The 15,165-nt window shown below is 41.9% G+C and overlaps 1 protein-coding gene across 1 annotated transcript in view; it reads right to left on the reverse strand.

Annotated features, from left to right (window-relative positions):
- The window catches only part of LOC122925784 (collagen alpha-1(VII) chain-like), a 556,601-nt gene that overhangs the window by 168,010 nt on the left and 373,426 nt on the right, over nucleotides 1–15,165 (reverse strand).

Genomic DNA, 15,165 nt, shown 5'->3' on the forward strand with positions numbered 1-15,165 from the left:
ATCAACATTGCGTGCAGCAGCAACCACAGCCTCCCAGACACTGTTCAGAGAGGTGTACTGTTTTCCCTCCTTGTAAATCTCACATTTGATGATGGACCACAGGTTCTCAATGGGGTTCAGATCAGGTGAACAAGGAGGCCATGTCATTAGATTTTCTTCTTTTATACCCTTTCTTGCCAGCCACGTTGTGGAGTACTTGGACGCCTGTGATGGAGCATTGTCATGCATGAAAATCATGTTTTTCTTACCTTGCAGACTTCTTCCTGTACCACTGCTTGAAGAAGGTGTCTTCCAGAAACTGGCAGTAGGACTGGGAGTTGAGCTTGACTCCATCCTCAACCCAAAAAGGCCCCACAAGCTCATCTTTGATGATACCAGCCCAAACCAGTACTCCACCTCCACCTTGCTGGCGTCTGAGTCGGACTGGAGCTCTCTGCCCTTTACCAATCCAGCCATCTGGCCCATCAAGACTCACTCTCATTTCATCAGTCCATAAAACCTTAGAAAAATCAGTCTTGAGATATTTCTTGGCCCAGTCTTGACGTTTTAGCTTGTGTGTCTTGTTCAGTGGTGGTCGTCTTTCAGCCTTTCTTACCTTGGCCATGTCTCTGAGTATTGCACACCTTGTGCTTTTGGGCACTCCAGTGATGTTGCAGCTCTGAAATATGGCCAAACTGGTGGCAAGTGGCATCTTGGCAGCTGCACGCTTGACTTTTCTCAGTTCATGGGCAGTTAGTTTGCACCTTGGTTTTTCCACACGCTTCTTGCGACCCTGTTGACTATTTTGAATGAAACGCTTGATTGTTCGATGATCACGCTTCAGAAGCTTTGCAATTTTAAGAGTGCTGCATCCCTCTGCAAGATATCTCACTATTTTTGACTTTTCTGAGCCTGTCAAGTCCTTCTTTTGACCCATTTTGCCAAAGGAAAGGAAGTTGCCTAATAATTATGCACACCTGATATAGGGTGTTGATGTCATTAGACCACACCCCTTCTCATTACAGAGATGCACATCACCTAATATGCTTAATTGGTAATAGGCTTTCGAGCCTATACAGCTTGGAGTAAGACAACATGCATAAAGAGGATGATGTGGTCAAAATACTCATTTGCCTAATAATTCTGCACGTAGTGTAGATCTTTTGATACATTTTTGATAAGATGATTGAACATTCCATACACCAGTCAATACATAGTCTACTAGTGTACTATGAGCATTAAGAGGTGAATGTCTTGTAGTAATCTTGGTGCAACTCTGGGGTCTGCTCATCAGAAATGGAAATTTACACCAGCAAGGTACATTCCAGGTATACACCAGCTTTCTTAAATCTAATCAAATTTTAATCTGTTGGGCTGCATTGGCCCCATCCTCTCCTGGTGAATGTCCAACTGGCATAAATGAGGAAAAAGTCACAAATATTTTTACAAATTGGGTTTGTGAAAACATTTCAATCTTTCAATCAGTCATACACCAGAAAACCTACATAGAAGCCTTCACAAATTCACCCTGTATATTTATGTGAAAAGTACGGTATGTGTCAGTATGCTTTCAGTAAGACAGTATAAGTTAAATCCACGGCACTCCAAAAGTTGATGCAAGATAAATAGTCTCATTTAATTCTTAATAAACAGAATGCTGTTTGGTATACATCCAGTGCAAATTCATTTACATATAGTATTTATGCCATATCAGATGGATCACATCCAGCACACGCCTATACTCTCTCTGCCTTCAGACCCCGCTGAAGAAGGTCGCACAGACCGAAACGTTCGGGATATTTTTCTATCTGATATCTGGAGTGCCGTGAATTTAACTTATACTGTCTAAACCACTCTCACAGGCACCCACACTGGATCCAAGGTGTGCAGAGTACATAATTATTCAATTATCTGCTTTCAGTAAGAGTCCATTCACACATTTCGATAGTGAATGCTTGTCATAACCATAAACATTAAAAAAAGGATATGACAAGCAGTCACTATCGAAACATTATAAAGAAGTACACAATAGCAATCCATGGGACATAAAATGTATGGGGCTAGAAAAGGTAAATCAACATTGGAGAGGAGGTGACTTCATTCAGAAAATGTCTAGAGTGGAATCCAGACAGATATATGACTTTGTATCCCTACTACCATTTGGATTGAATTCTGATATGGAGTTGTTTGGGTTTTTATAAGGTCTAGGTCCCATCCCCGATGGCGAGTCGCATGTCTGGCCGTTTATCGGCACTGGGACTCGCCTTCTGGTTTGGGACCTCCCGGCGAATTCCACAATCCAAAGGATTCTACACAAGTTTATGTATTGAGGGGACTGAGTGCAACTCTTCTGATCTTATACTGTTAAGACCCATATGTATTTTAAATTTATCTTAATGCAGGATTTTAATGATATACCGATCTTATGATATATCAAATATCGGATCAAGTTTTTATGACATACAGTTATATATCGCAGTGCGAATGATCGAATACACGAAAAAACGCATTCATACAAAAAAACCTCAACAAAATCGCATTAAAGTTGAAAATCAGAATCCAATTCTGGATCGTACCACCATAGTTTATGGAGGAGCTTAAAAGTTAAAAAGAAGGAGGTTTGGAGTGCCGGATATGACCACTGAGGAAGGGATGTGGAATCATCTCGAAACACGTCTGGTATATTGGACACTTTGATAAATACCTCCACTGGAATAAACTCTATATGCATGGCCATGCAAACTCATAAGTTCGTATGATCCGAATATTGGTTACATCCGAAAACTGAATCGATTTACTACCAAAGCGATTGCGCTTACCAAACAAAAGTCTCACTCATTACATCACAATACCTGGTGCGGTCGTCAGAGAACACGAGGAGTGAGGCGTGGGAGCGTTGTGGCGTCTCCAGCTCACCACCTGGGCTACCACACTAACAGTATTTCCTAATAAGACCGACAGGAGGTAAGAGTGATCTCTCCTAAATATCTGAGACTAGTTGGAATATACAAAGGAAATTGCTGTGCCGATGATATAGATCTTTCATGTAAGCGCACCACTAAACAAGACGATACAGACTATCCGCATATTATACCAGTGTTACATTCGATTATTAATTACACTGGATGCACTGTGATATTGATTACTTGGATGATACACCTATTAGGACGATTTATTACAAGCGGTCATATCCAATAGATACAGAAGGATACAAAAGCATCTCAGCATTTATCAATGTGCAGCTAATCATCAGGTGCCCTATATTTTGACACAACCATATTTTTGAAGTGTTATATTTATTTGAAGTGTTATATTCACAATATGCTATTATTTTTTGGATACTAATGACCAAGGGGTCACACACCTCACACAGAATTTTTTGCTGGACACTTGTTAAAACAATCCTAAAGGGACTATTTTAATAATTCATTGCACCTTTATGCACTATTTTATGTCACCAGTTGCGGATCACTATTGATGGCACTTTGATAATTGTATGCTGCTATTGAAATATCCAACTAATTATTGCTGCTAATGCTATTAATTCACACTGTGGTTTCTTGTATACTTGCCGTTATTTTCAGGGTCGGCCGACCAATTGCAAGGAATTTTATGTGTTATTGAATTTTATATGTGTGTCATGCCCGGCTCTGACTATGTGCGGAGGTCGGCCAGAATAGCAGCACGTGTTTAGTGTTTGTTTTGGAGTCGTGCTGGATCTGCCTCCCATCAGGTGCACTGGGTGGGGTTATTAGTTTAAATGGCTCTCAATTCCAGTGCTCTGAGTGGGTTATAGAAATCAGTCTGGCCTAGGAAGCAAGCAAGCAAGGAAGGAAGGAAGGTTTTCTGTCCCAGCTCTGATAAGTTAAGTGTGGTTTCTGTTCTTGTTGTTTGCTGTTTTAGTTGTGTTGGTATCTTCTCTCCCATCCAGGTTCTGTGCGAGCAGGCTGCTCCTATTTCCCCTTTTCACCATCTCAGGGAATTTAGGGTGTATTAGCCCAGGCACGAGGACACAGCATTCCTACCACCAAGGTCTGCCTGTGGGCTGAGCAGTGCAGAGAGAGAGGTCAGGGATTAGCTAGGAGGTGACCCTTCCCCTGCTTCTCGCTCAGAGCCTGGTTGGTGGTTTTTCTGTGTGTCTGAGTGTTTGTCCGCCATGACAATGTGCTATTGAATTTTTAATGTGCTATTGGATTTTACAATTGAGATTTTATATCTATAACAAATAAAATGTATTTAAATGATGCCATAGTGCGAGTGCTCGCTTACACCGTTTCATTTACCTACTTTATTGATTGAGACAGGGTGTCCTCAATTCAAGTCAGTAGCACCTCACCATCAACAACCAGAAGTGAGCAACCCCATTTAACTTATTATTACCATATTTAAAAAAAACTAAACTAAATCCTGCAATTTGGGTACTAAGCCTAATAATAAGCATCATTTCTTGTACTGTACAGATCACTTTACTGCAGTTATCTGCTTGTCATTAAAGACAGGATTGGAATAACGCATATCACCATCATATCAGGATAACACAGCATCCACCAAAAACAATAAGTAATTCTCAAAAGCTTATCTATTCCTTGCTTGTAAAGTGACCTCTGTACAGGTCACAGAGCATGCCTAGAAAACTCTCCCATAGAAGTCAATGAGTTTCCCCCCTGACCATTGTGTCTATGGTCCATGGGAGTAAATCTCTAAATGAATTCTAAATGCTGTTAAGAACATATCAGGCAAGATGGCCGCCCCATAATCATGTTCAGGAAATAGAATAAAAAGATCTGTGATCAGAAAATAAAAAACTGATTAGAAACAAGGATTTGTGTTACTATCTGGTTTTAACTGGCAGATAAAAATCAGTTGACACATTTCCTTGCAAATTAAATTTGCTAATATTTTCCTTTACTGGTTGTACTAGCTTAAGGTGATTTCATGTAATTAATTCCATTTAAACTCTGCTTCGAAGTTACAATTAGCCTTTGGAAACAGCAGTTCAGCTTCACACCACAGTCAGACCTGTCACCCAACAAATTTGCTCTGTTGAACTTTAACCTAAACTCCCACAGTACATTGTAACAGAATTCTATAAATAGGTTTGAATTGAGAAGGAAACATCATAAAATAGCATAACATAACTAAAGAAAAATGTTCACAATTCTTTTTATACTTTGTTCATTTTTTTTATTGCTGTATTGTCATTCCATAGAAACAAACAAAGGAGATGACATCCCCAAAGGGATGCAAAGCTATGAAAGGTATATCACAATTAATAAGTACCTGTAAACTAAAGTACACACCTGCCTGTTGTTGACGCCTAATATGTGGACATACTGTATGCATGTAACCCCTCCTCACTTGATCATTTTCATTTTTGCAGAGCTGTAGCAGATGGTGAAGATTATTATCCGACTCCAATAGGTCATAGTGAAGTCCTTGAAGAAGGGGAATTATGACTGCATAAGAAATGTCACCTCACATAGTAAGTGCTCATTTGCGCAAACAGCAGAAAAATGTAAGGGAATGTATTTTTGGGATTAATATACTGGATTTTTAAAGATTACTTTTTTTTTTACTTTTCCATCTCAATATCTATATTTAAAAAACTAAAATAAAAATTTCAGCAGTTTTTGCACTGGCCACTAAGCCAAATAGAAGGCACCACTTGTCCGTCTGAACAGATCACTTTACTGCAGTTATCTGCTTATCTGTTATTCTAATCCTGCCTGTAATGATATCACCTCTGTGTATAGATGAGACAGGTTCCACCATTCACAATAGGTGATTGTCAGAGCTTATCTATTCTTCCCTTGTACAATGAGCTCTGTACAGATCACAGAGCATGCCAAGAAAACTCTCCAATAGAAGTTAAAAGGGTCAGCTCCAGAGCATTATGTCTCTGGCCCATGGGCTGCCATAAAGCATTTTTCTTTATGCTTTCTAAATGCTGTTAAGAACAGCTCAGGCAAGATGGCGGTCCCCATAATAATGTTCGGGAAATAAAATAAAAAGTAATGTACAATCAGATAATAAAAACAGATTTGAAAAAAAGGAATTGTGTCACTATCTGGTTTTAACTGGCAGATAACATTTTTGGTGACACATTTCCTTTAAGTGACCACTGGCATAGCTATAGGGGTCATAGCGGTCGCCCTTGCTACTGGGCCCCTAAGCCAGGGGGGCCCAAAGGGCTCCCCTTGGCAGTGGTGCTGTATATTTAAATGTATAAGATGCAGTGCATCTCCTCTCCTCCTCCTGCTCGCCCTTCCCGGGGCCTGACCTGCTGTGTCCTGGCTGCCTGCAGCATCAGGACGTACAGAGCGCACTGTGACATAACGCTGCAGGCAGTCAGCTGACTGCAGCATGGGCCCTGAGAAGAGAACAGGGAGACTGCCAGACATGGAGAGTGGCAGCGGAGAAGGAAAGGTCAGTTAATTTATTTTATTTTAAAGTCTGATCTGAGGTCTGATATGGGGGATCTGAGAGGTCTAATGGGGTCTGGATATTTGATTGGGGGTTTGGAGGTCTAATGGGGGTCTAGAGGCCTAATGGGGGTCTGGAGGTCTAGTGGGGGTCTGATTTGGGGCTGGAGGTCTAATGGGGGTCTGATTGGGGGTTTGGAGGTCTAATGGGGGTCCGATTGGGGGTCTGGAAGTCTAATAGGAGTCTGATTGGGGGCCGAGAGGTCTATTGGGGGTCAGATATGGTGGTTTGGAAGTCTAGTGGGGGTTTGGTGGTCTAATAGGGGTCTGATTGGCGGTCTGGGGGTCTAATGGTGGTCTGATTGGCGGTCTGGAAGTCTAATGTTTTTAATAAAAAAAATATTTTTAGTTCTTTTAAACATATGTATTTGACATGTATTTGTACTGGCCTGCAGTAAAATTGATATCCAATGACCGTCTAATATATCTCCAGCCACATAATCACTTGTTCTTTTCTGTACATTAAATAAATAATTTTTGGGGCTTGTAGTCCACTGGCTTGAAGTAAAATTGTTATTCAATGACCGTCTAATATACCTCCAGCCACATAATCACTTGATGTTTTCTGTTCAGTAAATGCCTAATGTTTGGGGCCTAAAATAAAAATTTTCTAAGCTCCAGCAGGCCACATTTTTTGACAGTTTCCCTTTTAAGATGCATAAAAATGGCTGATTAAAATACATATTTTTTTGTGGAAATTTTTGCCATTGATTCCCCTCTGGTATGTCACTGTCCATGTTGTGGGACGATTTGTGCACTTCTTCTAAGTATTTGGTTGCTGCATTAATGACCTGAAGTTTTTACAGGTTCGCCTGCCATTAAAGTGAAAGGGGCCCCCGCAAACTTGCGGTTTGCGAACATTTGATCGCGTTTGCAATTCGTTCTGGCCGATGTTCGTCCATCAGTAGTCAGTACACTTCTTTGTAATTGGATTTTGGACTTTCTTACTAACAGAGTTCAGTCAGTCAAGCTAGGTAATTTTTCAGCACTTATTATGCTTAATACTAGTGTTCTTCAAGGTTGTATACTGTGTTCTTTTTTTGTACTCTCTGTATATCTATGACTGTGCTGCTGCTAGGAAACACAGTTCTTAAGTTTGCACATGATACTATGGTGATTGGTTTAATCAGGGGAAATGATGAAAAGGCATACAGAGAGGAGGTTCAGAATAGTAACATAGTTTATAAGGCTGATAAAAGACATCTGTCCATCCAGTTCGGCCTGTTATGCCGCAAGTTGATCCAGAAGAAGGTAAAAAAAAAATGTGAGTTAGAAACAAATTTCCTCACTTTAGGGGAAAAAAATTCCTTTCCGACTATATCAACAACCCATCTCTAGTAACTAGCCTGTAATATTATTACACTCCAGAAATACATTCAGGCTCCTTTTGAACTCTTTCAGTGAATTCTCCATCACCACCCCCTCAGGCAGAGAGTTCCATAGTCTCACTGCTCTTACCAAAAAGAATCCTCTTATATGTTTGTGTACGAACCTTCTTTCCTCCAGACGCAGAGGATGTCCCCTCGTCACAGTCCTGGGTATAAATAGATGATGGGAGAGATCTCTGTACTGACCCCTGATATATTTATACATAGTTATTAGGTCTCCCCTAAGTTGTCTTTTTTCTAAAGTGAATAACCCTAATTTTGATCATCTTTCAGGGTACTGTAGTTGCCCCATTCCAGTTATTACTTTAGTTGCCCTCCTCTGTACCCTCTCCAGCTCTGCTATGTCTGCCTTGTTTACAGGAGCCCAGAACTGTACACAGTACTCCATGTGTGTTCTGACTAGTGATTTGTAAAGTGGTAGGACTATGTTCTTATCATGGGCATCTATGCCCCTTTTGATGCAGCCCATTATCTTATTGGCCTAGGCAGCAGCTGCCTGACACTGGTTTTTACAGCTTAGTTTGCTGTCCACTAAAATTCCTAGGTCCTTTTCCATGTCAGTGTTACCCAGTGTTTTACCATTTAGTACAGGCATGTCCAAAGTGCGGCCCTCCAGCTGTTGCAAAACTACAACTCCCAGCATGCCTGGATAGCTTACAGCTATTAGGGCATGCTGGGAGTTGTAGTTTTGCAACAGCTGGAGGGCCACAGTTTGGACATGCCTGATTTAGTATATACTGATGACCTGCATTATTCCTTCCCATGTGCATAACCTCACATTTGTCAGTGTTAAACCTCATCTGCCACTTCTCTGCCCAAGCCTCCAATCTATCTAGATCCCTCTGTAGCAGTATACTGTCCTCTTCAGTGTTAATTACTTTACAAAGTTTAGTGTCATCTGCAAAAATTTATATTATACTGTGCAAGCCTTCTACAAGACCATTAAAAAAATATATTGAAGAGAATAGGGCCCAATACGGACCCTGTGGTACCCCACTAGTGACAGTGACCCAATCTGAGTGTGTACCGTTAATAACCACCCTCTGTTTTCTATCACTGAGCCAGTTACTTACCCACATACAGACATTTTCCCCCAGTCGAAGCATTCTCATTTTATATACTAACCTTTTATATGGGACAGTATCAAATGCTTTGGAGAAGTCCAGATATACAACATCCATTGATTCGCTGCAGTCAAGTCTAGGGTACTTTCACACTAGCGTTAATATTTTCCGGTATTGAGATCCGTCATAGGATCTCGATACTTAAAAAAAAACACTTCAGTTTTGTCCCCATTCATTGTCAATGGGGACGAAATGTAACTGAACAGAACAGAATGCTCCAAAATGCATTCTGTTCCGTTTGGTTGCATTCTCATTTATTTCGTCATGGGATGCGGAGCAAGATGAATCCGTCATGACCCATAATGCAAGTCAATGGGAACGATCCTTTTTCTCTGACACAATAGAAAACGGATTGCACCCCTTTGACTTTCAATGGAGTTCATGACAGATCCGTTATGGCTATGTTAAACCGGATCCGTTCATAACAGATGCAGGTGGTTGTATTATCAGTAACGGAAGCGTTAGAAACTGATTAAATTAGTTTGACATGACCGATCCCTCATGAAGCCATGCTGATAGAGTGATATATGCTTATTTTCATTGAGGTCCTCCAAGATAGCATCTCTTAGAAAACCTTCAAACAGTTTACCCGCAACAGATGTTAAACTTACCGGCTTCAAGTTTCCAGGCTCTGTTTTTGGACCCTTTTTTAATATTGGCACAACATCCTGTGGAACACTCTCTGTCAATATAGAGTCCTTAAATAATAAAAATAAGGGTCTGGCTATGACATTACTTAATTCTCTTAGGATACGAGGGTGTATGCCATCTGGTCCTGGCAATTTGTCTATTTTAATCTTTTTAAATAAAGATGGGGAATTTACTTTTACATTCTGCATTTTTATCTGACAGTTTATTTTCCTCAAAAATATTCAATACCTTTGCTTTCTCTTCATCTCTCTCTGCAACTATCCCATCATTACCCTATAAAGGGCCAACACCTTCAGATTTATACTTTTACCATTTATATAATTTAAGAACATTTTAGGATTAGTTTTACTCTCTTCGGCAATGAATCTCTCTGTCTCTAGTTTGGATGCTTTGTCTTATACATATTCTATATTTTTCCTTATAGTTTTTTAATGCTTCCTCGCTAGCCTCCTGTTTTAGTGATTTAAAAGCTTTCTTTTTGTCATTTATTGCTTTCTTTACAATTCTATTTATCCACATTGTTTTTTTTCTTGTTCCTTACCCTTTTATTCCCATAACAGGGCTCCAGATGGCGACCAAAATGGTCGCCAATGCGACTTAGAATTTACAAATTGCGACAAGACTTTTTAGTCTTGTCGCCATTTGCTACTAGACCTGCCGCTGCAGCTCTGCAGTTGAATACAGCGGCGGGGCACAGGAAATGATAGTTCTCTGCCCCGCCGCCGATGTTCTTTTCAGCAGCGCAGTGGAGGAGTCTCTCCCTCCCCCTTGTGCTGCTGCCACCGCCGCCAGTAAGAAGAGAGACGGGAGGAGAAAGGGAGGGTCTGTGGCCACTGCGCCACCAATGAAGATTACTGACCTGTTAATACAAATACAGGAGGCGAGTGCCGGAATCAAATAGCCGGCACCCGACCTCTATGAAAGGGAGCTGCGATCAGCGGCAGTTAACCTTTCAAGTGCGGTACCTGAAGGGTTAGAAAGAACAGGAGACCGGCAGCTACGCGATCAATTGGAGGAGGTGAGTTAATTTTTATTTTTTTTAACCCTCAATTGACCTTCTACTATGCATTCTGTATTAAAGAATGCTATTATTTTCCCTTATAACCATGTTATAAGGGAAAATAATACAGTGAATAGACTTTCATCCTAGCAACCATGCATGAAAATCGCACCGCATCCGCACTTTCTTGTGGATGCTTGCGATTTTCACGCAGCCCCATTAACTTCTATGGGGCCTGCGTTGCGTGAAAAACGCACAACATAGAGCATGCTGCGATTTTCACACAACGCACAAGTGATGCATGAAAATTACCGCTCATGTGCACAACCCCATAGAAGTGAATCGGTCCGTATTCAGTGCGGGTGCATAGCGTTCACCTCACGCATTGCACCCGCACAGAAATCTCGCCCATGTGAAAGGGGCCTAAGGGTGAATAGGACAAGGGTTCCAGCCCCTAAGGGGGCTAATAGTAAGTAAATAAAAAAAAAACACAAACACTAAGGCCCCTTTCACACTCGTGTGAACAACAACAACTGAACGCAATCGCAGACAAAAACTGACTGAACTTGCTTGCAAAATGGCGCGAGTTTCACTGAACGCACACTGAATGCATCCGGACCTAATCCGTCACGCTCGTGTGAAAGGGGCCTAAGGATACTTTCACACTTGCGGCAGTGTGATCTGGCAAACAGCTCCGTCGTCGGAACTGCCTGCCGGCTCCGCCGATCTGGAAGCATTTGTGAGACGCATCCGGATGCGGATCCATCTCACAAAATGCATTGAAAGGACGGATCCGTCTCTCCACTTGTCATGCGGACAGGCGGATCCGTCTTGTATCTTTTTACACATTTTTACCGGTCTGCGCATTCCGGTATTTTGAATGCCGGATCTGGCACTAATACATTCATATGGGGAAAAATGCCGGCACTCGGGCAAGTCTTCAGTTTTTTTCACCGGAGACAAAACCGTAGCATGCTGCGGTTTTCTCTTTTGCCTGATCAGTCAAAATGACTGAACTGAAGACATCCTGATGCATCCTGAACGGATTACTCTCCATTCAGAATGCATGGGGATATGCCTGATCAGTTATTTTCCGGTATACAGCCCCTGTGATGAAACTCTGTGCTGGAAATGAAAAATGCTAGAGTTAAAGTACTCTAAAATATTAAGTTTAAATCCCCCCTTTACCAATTTTACATATAAAATATATAAACAATAAATAAACATATTACATAGCGCTGCGTCCGAAAAGTCCAAACTATAAATTATAAAAAAATATCTCCTATGCGGTAAGCACCATAACAGACATAAATAAATAAAAACCATGCGATTCGCCATTTTTTTGTCACCTTGTCACCCCAGAAAAATAGGATAGGACTGTTTTATTATGGGCCGAACTTTCATAAAATGCTAAATGCACGCTCCTTTTTTTTTTTTGCGTGGTATTGAGTATCGCAATACTTTTTTATGGTGATGAAAGTGAATCAAAATTTGGGTATTAAAACAACCCTATGCCGATCTGATCGGCGTAGCATTGTCACGATACCCAAATTTTGATTCGGTTTCGATTTGGCGACTAAAAATTTAATTTGGCTCCTAAATTTTTCAGTTCAGGAGCCAATGGCTACTAGGTATTTTTTGTTTGTCTGGAGCACTGCATAAGGTATCTACCTCTCACAATTAGATTTTAGGATGGCTTTTAACAATACCCCATTTTGTGGCTGTGTTTTTAGTTGGCTACATTTAGTTTTTTTTAAAACTTGGTATTTTTGTTCCTCCCTGAAGAAACACATTTTTTTTCATGTCAATTGGAAGGTTATTATTTTATGGTCACTATTTCCCAGGTGTCCCCCAACCTGCACATCTGTTGTTCTGTCAGGTCTATTGGTTAATACTAAGTCCAGTATAGCCATGCCTCTAGTCGGGTCCTGAACCTTTCTAAACAGACTGCAACCCTGTACATTAACTTCCCAGTCATAGCTATCATCCAGCCATATCTCAGTTATTACCACTATGTCATAGTCCTCCTAACACATCACTAATTCCAGTTTACCAGTTTTATTAGTCAGGCTTCTGGCATGAGTGTACATACAATTACCTTTCCTTATGAACTGTTCTAGTCCCTCCTTCCATTCCTCCCCCAGTTCCATTACCTTGCCCCAGGTCTCTATCTGCACTATCTTCCACTCCTATAATGTAATTTCTATGCCACAGTACCTAGTTTGAACAATCCTCCAACCTTCTAGCCATCTTCCCCACCAAAACATCTGTACCTTCCCCAACGATAAAGCCTGTACCCGACAGAGAAGTTGGCCCAGTTCTCCAGGAACCCAAACCCCTCCTTTTTACACCAGTTCTTGAGCCACTTGTTAATCTCCCCGATCTCCCACTGTCTTTCTGGTGTGGCTCGTGTTACAGGTAGTATTTTGGAAAATACTGCCTTCGAGGTCCTTGCCCTAAGCTTGTGACCTAAATCTCTAAAATAATTTTTAAGGACGCTCCACCTACTTTTACATTTTTCATTAGTTCCAATATGGACCATGACTGCTGGATATTCGGCAGCCCCTCTCAGTAAACTGTCAACCCGATCCACATTGTGTTGAACTTGAGCACCAGGAAGAAAACACACAGTTTGACGATCCCGGTCTTTGCGATAGATCACCCTATCTGTACACCTAATAATTTAGTCTCCCACTACCAGCAGCTGTCTGGCCTGCCCTGCTCTCCTGGTCCCCTGCTTACTGGAGCCAACATTCCCCTGACTGGCAGTAAAAGTGTCCGGCTGCCGCAGTGCTCTCCCTGAACTGACATTTCCCTCATCTGCCAACCTTGCAAACTTGTTGGGGTGTGTTAGATCAGGGCCAGCCTCCCTGGCACTCTTCCCTCTACCCCACTTTCTAACTGTTACCCAGCTAGCTACCTCACTTTCCTGATCCTCCATGCTACCCCCCCCCCTCTGTGAGCAGCAAACTCTTTTCCAAATTGTCAACGCTTGTCAGTGTTGAAACTTCCTCATTTAGATACAGGATGTGCCATTCCAAAAGAGCAATTTGCTTACATTTTGAACAAAGATATGCATCCTCAAATGGCTGTTCCAAGACTGCATACATTAGACAAGATGTGCACTGGACTGCGCTGTCCAAAAAGGAATTCATACTAATGGGGATTACGCAAAAAAAAAGAGAAATAAATACAATACAATACAGTGCAGTGATAAGGAACTGATTTAGTGTAGTCCCCTCCTACAGTCCCTGAATCTGAAGTCACTTAATCTTAAGTCCCACACTTAATACAAACACACACTTGAAATCAAACATGCAAACGCTCACAAACTCGTGTTTTGTCTGCTTGTATAGGTGCTGCTCCTAAACAACTTCACACCAGTTTTTTTTTCTTCTGGATTCAAAGGCATTTGTCATGGTTAAATATTGAGTATCGGCATTTGAAATACAGACATTTGAAATACAGCCATTTTGTGCAAAGATATATTTACTTCAGGCCTACAGAGATTCAGGCCCTCTGAGATACCACCTCTACATACAGGGGTTTGAATTAGGCATTTGAAATACAGCCATTTGAAATACAGCCATTTTGTGCTAAGAAATCTTTAATTGAGGCCTAGTCTGGTTCAGGCCGTGTGAGATACACCCTTTACATACTGTCGTTCTTTTCTACTATTAATTAAACACCCATTTAGGGCAAGATCCTAAATTAAAATATGAGGAGAGCGTCAAATAAGGGACGTGGCCCAGGTCGTGGTGCTGTTGGTGGAGCTCCTGTTGCAGGGAGAGGACGTGGTTGATCTGTGCCAGCTACACGCACAAGTGAAAACCCCTCCTCAGGTGCGAGTAGGCGACAAAACCTGCAGCGGTATTTGGTCGGGCCTAATGCTGCTCTACGAATGGTGAGGCCTGAACAAGTACAGGCGATAGTAGATTGGGTTGCTGACAGTGGATCCAGTTCCTTCACATTGTCTCCTACCCAGTCTCCTGCTGAAAGACCACAGTTGGCACCTGCAGCCGATGTCCATCAGTCTTTCACCTCACCCCCTTGCAAATTAGCCAAGCAGTCTGAACCCCAAGTCATGCAGCAGTCTCTTCTGCTTTTTGATGACTCTGTTAGCAGGGTTTCCCAGGGCCATCCACCTAGCCCTGCCCCAGAAGTAGAAGTGATTGAGTGCACCAATGCCCAACCACTTATTTTTCAAGATGAGTACATGGAAAGACCATCGTAGCACGTCTCGGATGATGACGAGACACAGGTGCCAACTGCTGGGGCTTTCGAAAGTGTGCAGACCAAGTCAGGGGTGAAGACTGGGTGGAAGATGATGTGGAGGATGATGAGGTCCTCGACCCCACATGGAATCAAGGTCATGCGAGTGACCGATGTAGTTCACAGGAAGAGGCGGTGGTCGCACAGAGCCACCAGCACAGCAGAAGAGGGAGCAGGGTGCAAAAGCGAAGCAGCCGTCCTATAGACATTACGCCTGCTACTGCCCACTGCAGTAAGGGACCGAGCACACCAAAGCCAGCTCCAAGGAG

This window comes from Bufo gargarizans, chromosome 2 (assembly GCF_014858855.1).
Source record: "Bufo gargarizans isolate SCDJY-AF-19 chromosome 2, ASM1485885v1, whole genome shotgun sequence".
In the NCBI taxonomy this organism is placed as follows: Eukaryota; Metazoa; Chordata; class Amphibia; order Anura; family Bufonidae; genus Bufo; species Bufo gargarizans.